Source organism: Panicum hallii, chromosome 9, assembly GCF_002211085.1.
Source record: "Panicum hallii strain FIL2 chromosome 9, PHallii_v3.1, whole genome shotgun sequence".
Taxonomy (NCBI): Eukaryota; Viridiplantae; Streptophyta; class Magnoliopsida; order Poales; family Poaceae; genus Panicum; species Panicum hallii.
In genome coordinates this window covers 11,486,065-11,495,624 of record NC_038050.1, presented here as the reverse complement: position 1 = coordinate 11,495,624, position 9,560 = coordinate 11,486,065, and the positions used below count along the sequence as shown (strand labels likewise).

General features: G+C 46.9%; 1 pseudogene; it reads right to left on the bottom strand.

Moving 5' to 3' along the window:
- Positions 1-1,700: 1,700 nt before the first annotated feature.
- Positions 1,701-2,660, bottom strand: LOC112872772 (annotated as a pseudogene).
- Positions 2,661-9,560: the final 6,900 nt, after the last annotated feature.

Sequence of the window (9,560 nt, the reverse complement as noted above, 5' to 3'; positions counted from 1 at the left end):
CCTGTGTGGTGATCTTCCTGATGAGGCCGGCCGTACGCCTGGGGCCGCGGTGTAGGTGGCCAATGAAGGACATGCGCGTGCTTCCATGTGTACCCCCAGCTGGTACCACGTACGCCATCTGCCTGGAACTGGAAGGGAGTAGGGAGCTAGGGGACCATGGCCATGACCATAGGTGGCCCCACCTTGTTTTTTTTAATTTGTGGTACAAATGTTTCTCAGAAAAAATTGTAGGAAAGTGGGCTAATGATACTTTGATCTCATGACCATATTGGGCTCTCGGTTGTTGGATGCGGGGAGCTATAGTTGGAATGGGGTTGTGGGCCAAGGTGATGGGCCAAGCTGCAGTGGTAATGGGGCTGTGGGCTGAGCAGCAGGTAGGTTGGTTGGTTGGGCCAACGAGGAATATGTGACAAAAATGATGTCTGTAAAACTCAAAAAAAAAAAATGATGTCTGCAACAACGCCAATGCTAGAAAAAAAAATTGAAATGGCCTGCTGTAGCATCATCGTACAATTTACCTGAAGGAAGGAAGCTTCTCCGTGAGTCACTGCTAGCCGACAGCCTTTTCTTGACTTGTTGGTCATATACAAAGGGCCTGTTTAGATCAAAATGCAAAAACGCAAAATTTCACTGTAGCAAAGGAATCTTGCTAATTTGAAGTACTAAATGAAGTCTATTTGCAAAACTTTTTGCATGGATGGGTTGTAAATCACGAGACGAATCTAATGATGCTAATTAATCCATGATTAAGCAATAATTACCGGATGATTACTGTAGCATCACTGTTGCAAAACATGGATTAAGTAGGCTCATTAGATTCGTCTCGCGATTTACAACCCATCCATGCAAAAGGTTTTGCAAATAGACTTCATTTAGTACTTCAAATTAGCAAGATTCCTTTGGCATCTTTGCGTTTACAGCTTTTTTGCGTTTTGGCGGTAGGAACTAAACAGGCCCAAATTACTCTGCAACCTGTAGTTGACGTAGCTTCTCGAGGTCGTTGTCTACTCCTACCAACGCATTCAGAACCGTGCACGGCATTGCGCCAAGGCAGGGTCAACTCGGCCGTGCTGAGAAAATGGCAAGTGTGCCAACGAGGAACTTGCATAAATAGCAAGTGTGATTTTATCTGAGTTCATTTCTGCAGGGATGATATATGCAGTGTACCATGTTTACCATAGAGATAATTTGAAACTTGGCTGAATCGTGATGACAATCATATTGAAACTTTTTTGGATGAAAGATGAAGTAGAACCTCCAGCCATCAAACTCACAAACATCTGGAAAGTTGGACACACACCAGAAAAAACCTAAGGCTCCATTTGAATCCTTGGAATTGAATTCCATTCTAATAATTATAATTTAGACATAAATTAATTAAGCTAATGTAGTTGCATATGGAATATATTTATATATTATTGTTGGCCATATATAAGAGATACTTAGTTACCGCACTTCTATTATAGAAAAGCGAGTTGAAGAGTGTGCTATAAATTTCCATCTACCACCCCTCTAAATTTAAGATAAGCTTATATATATTTTGGAAAGTTATGGAATATCATATTCCAAGACAAATAGCTTACTCAATTAAGTAAATTCCAATTCGGATCCAAACGGGCCTAAAAGAAAAACAAACAAGCTATACGAAAACATTGACAGGAAATGCAACGAAAAATTATCTTGGTCTCTTTTCCGATCATTCATGCATGACTCCTATGGAACCTTGTTGGCACGACCATCAGCGGAATTTTCTTGTGGAACGTCAGTGCTCCCGCCTCCTCCATGCTCACGTCTTCTCCTCGCACCCCCTCCGGCAGCTCCCAGTCGAAGCAGTAGAGCAAGCTGGCCAGGATGAACTCCACGTTGGCCACGCCCATCGCCAGCCCCGGGCAGATCCGGTGGCCGGCGCCGAAGGGCAGGAGCTCGAAGTGCGCGCCGTTGAAGTCGACGTCGCTGCCCCGGAACCTCTCCGGGCGGAACTCCTCCGGGTCCTTCCACGCACCGGTGTCCCTGCCGATCGCCCAGGCGTTCACGATGACCTTCGTGTCCGCCGGGATGTCGTACCCTCCGACCTTGATCCCCCGGGTCGTCTGCCGGGGGACGAGCAGCGTCGCCGGGGTGGAGCCGCAGCGTCTCCTTCACCACCATCCTGAGGTACCTGAGCTTGGGCATGTCGTCGTGCCGCACCAGTTCCTGGCTGACTGCTACCGCTGCTCTGATCTCGTCCTGAACCTTCTTGAGCTCCAGTGGATGCCGGAGCAGCTCCGACATCGCCCAGTGCATGGTCACTGAGCTGGTGTTGTTGCCACCAACGAAAGTATCCTGAAATTGAAAAAAGATGTGTGCTTGGACTTGTTAACGACTTTTGCATGTACAGTGAATTGATGAATAAAATTTGTATCTATTCACTTGAAAAGAATAAAGATTACCATGAGAATGGCCTTCACATGGTCCCTGGTGATGCCTTTGGCGGCTCCGTGCTCCCTCCAGAGGTCGATGAGCTCCTGCACGAGGTGTGACCGGGAGCTACCATCATCACCGTCTGAATTGGCGCGAGCGGGGTCCAGGTGCTGGTCGAGCACGTGCTCGAAGAAGCCGTCGAGCTTGCGGAAGATCTTGTCACGGCGGGACGCGAGGCCCATGACACCACGTGAAAACATATGTATATCGGTAACGGGCATTGATGACTTTGGTAACGGGCAAAGCGCTGTTACTGATCTAGCGTTACAAATGAGCGAACAAAGGTAACAGGCAAGTGCCCGTTACTGATAACACGTATTTGTAACGGGCAACTAACAAAGACCGTTACCACATGTAGTTACCGGTCACCTTAAATGGCTGTTTCTCTGGGCCCACAGGGACCTTTGGTAACGGGCACACACACGCAACCCGTTACAGAAACCAAAGAAACGTAACAGTCTTTTGCATGCTGCCCGTTACAAATACATTTTTCCACGTTTCTCTCTGGGCCCACTGGTCAAAAGTTGTAACGGCCTTTAACTAATGCCCGTTACCTTTAAGAAGTATCCGTAACGGTCCGTAAGGTAAGCCCGTTACAAATGTTACACGTAACGGGCGCTGAATCGAAACCCGTTACTTTTGGACCATATCTGTAACGGTTCTTTTACTATGTATCGTGCTTTAGTTAACGCCCGTTACTCTCTGATCTCACTATGTATCGTGCTTTAGTTAACGCACGTTACTCTCTCTGATCAGTTGTTGTAACGTGCTTTAGTTAACGCCCGTTACCTATACGTAGGCCATCCCTATAGTAAACAGGCTTTTTTCTGGTTGCATCCTGGTACCAGCCAGGATTTGGCAGCCACCAGACCATTGGCTGCATCCTGGAACCAGCTAGAATTTGGCAGCCACCAGCAACTAGACATCACAAACACATTCTCATCGCATATATACACAACCAAGTAGATATCACGTATATACACAAGATCACATCAAGTTCCTCATCAGACATGCAACAAGTTTCAAGCCCTGAATGCAACAAGTTTCAAGTTTCTGGCTACAATGAACTCACGGTGCATCATAAATAGAAGGCACTATAGAAGTTGCCCTTTGGGTCGAGGGTCTCCTTAAGAATGAACTCGCACGGCATCTCCCGGACCGGCTTTAGATCTTCTATAGAAACTGTTAGGGCAACTTTGAAATCCTGCAAAATACAATCATTATGAGAATATAAGTACAAATCAGTTTCTAAAATCAAATGTAGAATATGAGCAGAGACAAGGCTGAGCAGTATATACTTACAGCAGCTTTTTTCATTATAGGTATGTCACCGACTAGTTTTAGCATATTGAATGCCATATAGAATCCACACAAAAAGGTCCCCGATGGTTGTTGAACGCACTGCAAGAAGGTACCAAAATGACAAGTTAATGCAGTACCAAATAGGTATGAAGGGACAAAAAAAAACCTCAGTCTTACATTAACATCTATCCTGTGCGTGAGTTTAGGTTTGGTTCTTGGCTTTTTCTTATTTGCTTTCATCATTTCTTCCATGCGCGCATCAAAAGCCTTGCATGATCAGCAATACCGATTAGAAACACTAAGAGATTGATTTTTTGTGAACAAAATTCTGACCAGTTCACAATATGTCGGATGTCCGTGAACTTTTGACCGGGAAATAGTTTAGCAGAATCTAAATACCAAACATCTTTGTACTTCATAGAGATGATCACTGTTACCCAGTGGCCACCGGTGTTGTAGGCACCCACCACATAGTCGTTCTTCATAGCATTTTTAATTGCTTGTGTTACAGTGCTAGGCTGGTGAGAAATTACTGTGGCGGTGAAAACCTGGGGGTCCAAAAACCCAACACTGCACTGCATCTCTGCTGCATTCTGCATCATTTTCCTACAAATAATCCAATTGTTAGCATGCATGGATTTTGTGGTCAAAATTAAAGAAATATATTTTTTGGTTTGAAGGGACTTATGATGTCCACAACCTAAAGAAGCTAACATCCAGAGCATCCAGGGTTATAAGGTCATACACGTCATTGAATGCAACGTTTAACATTAAATCACCATCACCTTGAAAGTAGGCTTGAGCCACCTTTGCTGGAAAGCCAAGTTTATCCTTACTGTGTTGCATGACGTAAGCATGCAACCTGGCACAATAGCGTCCAGCAGCCTCTAAATCCGCTTCTGACAACATAGGCACACCAGGCTTGTATTTTGGATTCTGTTTTGTCCAAATAGCGTTAACAAGCTCATCTTTAGGCAGAGGTTTCCTGGCCTGCTTCTCCTCCTGCGGTGACTGCTGCTCAGGCGGAGATTGGCTGCGCTCTCCCTCCTTCTGTTGTAGAGGCTCTGGTTGTGGCTGCTGCTTAGGCGGAGATTGCCTAGGCTCCTCCTGTCGTCGAGACTCCTGTTGTGACTCCTGCTTCTCCTGCTGCTGCTGCTACTGCGTAGTTTTGCTGATCTGCTGCTGCTGCTGCTGAGCCTTCTCTTGCGGACGCTGAGCTGCAGTACCTGCATCTGATGCTGTACCCCTGCTACCTGATGCGGTTACAGAGTTGGGCTGTCTCGTCCTGGGTGGTATAAGGATCCTGTACTTTGACCATTGGATCCTTGTACCGAGAGCCTCATCTAAGGTTGTTATCTCATCCCCCCTACTGGCACAGGCAGACGGAAGTGATTCGTATTGGACCACACATAAGTAGATTGCACCACTGCATACCCTTCCTGCACCGGTACACAATGGCAAGTCTCTTGATATGGATAGACAGTGGCTACTGCGAGCTCCAAGTTATGCCCGGTGCCATCCAAAAGGCTGCACTTGGTTGGCTCTGTCAGCTTATCTATTGTGTCCAGTATAGATGATCGACTATTACTGTGTTGTACATTCGCTTCGTTCTCGTTGAATGGCCCATGCTCTTCCCCGCTGCCACGCACATATTCTTCCTCACTGACACTCGCATCTTCTTGCTCGCTGCTACTGATGTGTGTTGCTTGGGTAGGACACAGAGCATCCAGTATAACCACGCCTGCTTGTCTTAGCATGTTGATAACTCTGATGGTTGTTTCACCAACTATCTTTTCCTTCTCCGCATCAGACCTCTCCTTCATCTTCTTCCTCTTCTTTCTGTACATTCCAGCAAACTCTTCACCAAACCCTTTACCCCAGCCAACTGAACTAGACACGCCTCGGACCCAACCTTGATGCTCTGGATTCTCAAGTGCCGCGGTGAGGATATCATTCTCCCTAACCCCAGTGAAAGAACCATCGTTAGCCTTAGATGCAAGGTCTTTCACCTTATCTGCTAGCCCCACCACCGCAGGGTTACTGAATGTTATGTCCCCGCTTCCTTCACTAATGCCTTCACTAGTGGTCTTCCTCTTCGCCGCCCTTGCCCGCAGATATGGCCTCGAACGTCCAGGAAATTGGTCCCAAGGGTTCTCTTTTCCTTCTCTAGCTAGCTTTGCATCCTCCTCCTCCCACTCTTTCCTTTTATCATGATAACCTTTTCTTCCCGTCTTGTGCGGCTTATTATGCAATGCTCTCTTATCTTTCATCTCCTGGCTCACTCGCTGAAAAAAAGGAGAATTGGTTTCCTGCACAAACACCTCCCAGTCTTCTGGCTTCAAAAAGCCATGCTTCTCAAAGAGAGACTCCTCTTGCCTCACATAAATTTTTCTTAAATTGGCCTTGAACCGCCGTTGCAAGGTTGCAATCTCTGACATAGCTGCCTTAATTGCCTTATTGCGAACATTTTGTTCTAGATTGGCTGGGTACTCTAGCTTTTCCAGTAAAGCTTTGAATAGCTGTTCCTTCCCAATTGGTGAGAGATCCTCAAGCTTCCTGTTGATTAACACCCTCTCTCGAGCAATGAGGCCACAGACCAATACAAATCTTTCCCTTGCAGCATCTGGGATAGGCCAAAAATTTTCATCAAGTCCAGTTGCAGTCAACTTGTCTTCTGGCCATTTGGTTTGTGTCCTTGACCCGCGGGATCGAGTACTACTCGCAGCAGTCTGCACTGAGTGAGCCTGTGAAGAAGGTTCACCGTCGTTGCGCTGTGATGATGCACTACTGTCACTACAGGAGTTTGTTGTTGTGGGAGACTGCATAGATGATATGTCAGGTTGTCAGTAGAGCAACATAAGCAAGATTGAAAATGTAAATAAAATAGCTAATATTAGACTAGAAATTAGTACAAGTCCTAAATAAAATCAGCATAGACATACATGTCATATTTTACTTAGCATAGAGGTTGGGGATAGGTGCTAACCATTTTGACAGGGTGAAGCAATGCTTATATATCAAAGCAGAAACTAAGTTCCTTCAACTGCTTCCTTGTCCAACTTCAGAAGCAATGAATTGTGGGTTCCATGTATACATGCAACAAGAGGATAAAGCAATCAGTTAGTATGATTATCACAGCAAAAAATAATGTACACTCCAAATAAGTTACAAACAATTCGATGGCCTGATGATTGAGTGAACCATGTAGTGCCACCACACCGGGGATTACAGGGCACAAGCGATACGAAAGAAAATCGCCCATACCCAAACCACTCAGGTGGATTTTGGTTGGCTATGCTTACACGGTTCAACCGATCATTAGGCCATGGTACCATCGATAGCTTGCATACACACATCATGACACCAACAATAACAATATATATGACAACACAGCATAGGAAAGTCTAGTTATCACTAAATTATAAACCGCTGCGATACATTTCGCACTGACTGAATGTGGCCATCAAAATTCATCCATCAAATCCACAGTCCATCAAATAAAAATGAACTATTAAGGCATGCTGAACTAATGCAGGCAATTCAAGGAGAATAATTCTATGCGCATTGACCCTAAACAACAGCAAAGTAGCATATCTCTCTAATCCACCTTGACAGGAAGAGCAGATTGGGTGGCCGAGCAAAGATAGGGCGTTGGGGGTTCAAGCAGCAGTAACCTCTATCGCGAATGGTGGTTGGGAGGGGCTGGATCCGCGTTGCCTTGTTGCCTGAGGTGGCCGGCTCGTCATCGTGGCCGGAGATGCGGTGGGGCAGGAGAAGAGCGGCGAAGGCTAGCGGCATAGGCGAGCGAGGAGAGTGGCGGCGTAGGCGAGTGAGGAGAGTGGTGGCGGCGGGCTAGGGCAGGAGAATGGCGGCGAAGGCGAGCGAGGAGAGTGGCGGCGAAGGCGAGCGAGGAGTGTGGCGGCGGCGGGCTAGGGCAGGAGAATGCCGGCGAAGGCGAGCGAGGAGAGTGGCGGCGAAGGCGAACGAGGAGAGTGGCGGCGGCGGGCTAGGGCAGGAGAATGGCGGCGAAGGCGAGCGAGGAGAGTGGCGGCGAAGGCGAACGAGGAGAGTGGCGGCGGCGGGCTAGGGCAGGAGAATGGCGGCGAAGGCGAGCGAGGAGAGTGGCGGCGAAGGCGAACGAGGAGAGTGGCGGCGGCGGGCTAGGGCAGGAGAATGGCGGCAAAGGCGAGCGAGGAGAGTGGCGGCGAAGGCGAGCGAGGAGAGTGGCGGCGGCGGGCTAGGGCAGGAGAATGGCGGCGAAGGCGAGCGAGGAGAGTGGCGGCAAAGGCGAGCGAGGAGAGTGGCAGCGGCGGGCTAGGGCAGGAGAAGTGCGGCGAAGGGATTAGCCGAATATGTATGTCCCCTGATGACCACTTTGTAACGGGCTTTGAGGGGACGCTCGTTACTGACTATATGACCATTAGTAACGGGCGTTGTCGTAAAGCCTGTTACTGATGACCATTAGTAACGGGTGTTGTGGTAACGCCCGTTACTGATGTCAGATACAGAATTCAGCGGACTGCAGCACACTTACTGAACTGAAGCAGAATATATATAGTATCTCAGGCAGAATATATATGGTATCTCAGGCAGAATATATAGACATCATATATTAAAAAAAGATTCAAATTCCACCAATACACATCCTATATTACAAAAAGGATTCAAATTCCACCAATACACATCCTATATTACAAAAAGGATTGAATGTCCACCAATAGACATCCTACATTACAAAAAGGATTCAGCAGAAATCAATCTTACTTTTTCTTTGATTTCTGTATATGGATTTTTTCATGATGGTCGGTTCGCAAGTACGGTGTTTTGTCAGTTGCCAAGAGTCGGGGCATGTATGAAGTGTCAAAGGAGAATTTCATCAAACTGGTTGTATTCCTCCCCCTCAACAACATTGGCAATCCCAACAATCCTTTTTTTCCAGGCATAACCACACACCAGTTCTTCCTTGCAAGGTCAGGTACATAGAACATTTGCTCAACATCCTTGGCGAAACAAACGGTTCGTCTTTGTAACCAAAGACCCGTAGATCAACACTAACAAACCCATATTTATCCTTGCTCACACCTCTCTTCCCATTGACCCATCTACACCGAAACAAGGCTACCTTGAAACCTACATATCATTGGTGGTGGCGTTGATCACTCATTCTCATGGGCCTTGAGATGTGTGACGGCAGATGCCATGCCTCTACCCTCCAGCAGCTTCAACTCCTGGGGGCAGTGGGCTGGCTGCCACTTCACTTTCTCTAGACGGCAGTAGGATTGTAGTAGGATCACATCAGAACAGAAGAGATGGAATTCCCTTGCCTTCTCTTCCCTTCCCTTCCTTTCCTTTCCTTTCCACCCAGAAAAAAACAACACTCCTCCAAGCATTTGCATCTGCTTAACAGATGGACGGCTCGTAATCAGTCTCAGCTGGTGCGGTTTTGGCATCGAATCCGATCGATGGAATGGAATGTCTCGAGCCCTTTGCATTGGTGCTGCTGAGTGCTAAATTTACATCCAACCAACCTTTGATCCCCCACAGTTTCAGAGAATGCATGATTATATTGTACTGTGTTTCTCTCTCTAAACATCCTGAGACTAGAGATCGAGTATTCCTGTCCGTGGGTGTGGTCTTTTTTTTAGTCTTGTTCCTTGTTACACGAAGCAATATAATTAATTGTTTGTGCGTTGAGAATCAAAAGGTAGGGATTGAAAAAATTGATCAAAGTCAACCAATGCAAAAGCCACACACTGTCGTTCTCGCTCTGTTGGTACCTTAGACAGCGACCTGAAAAG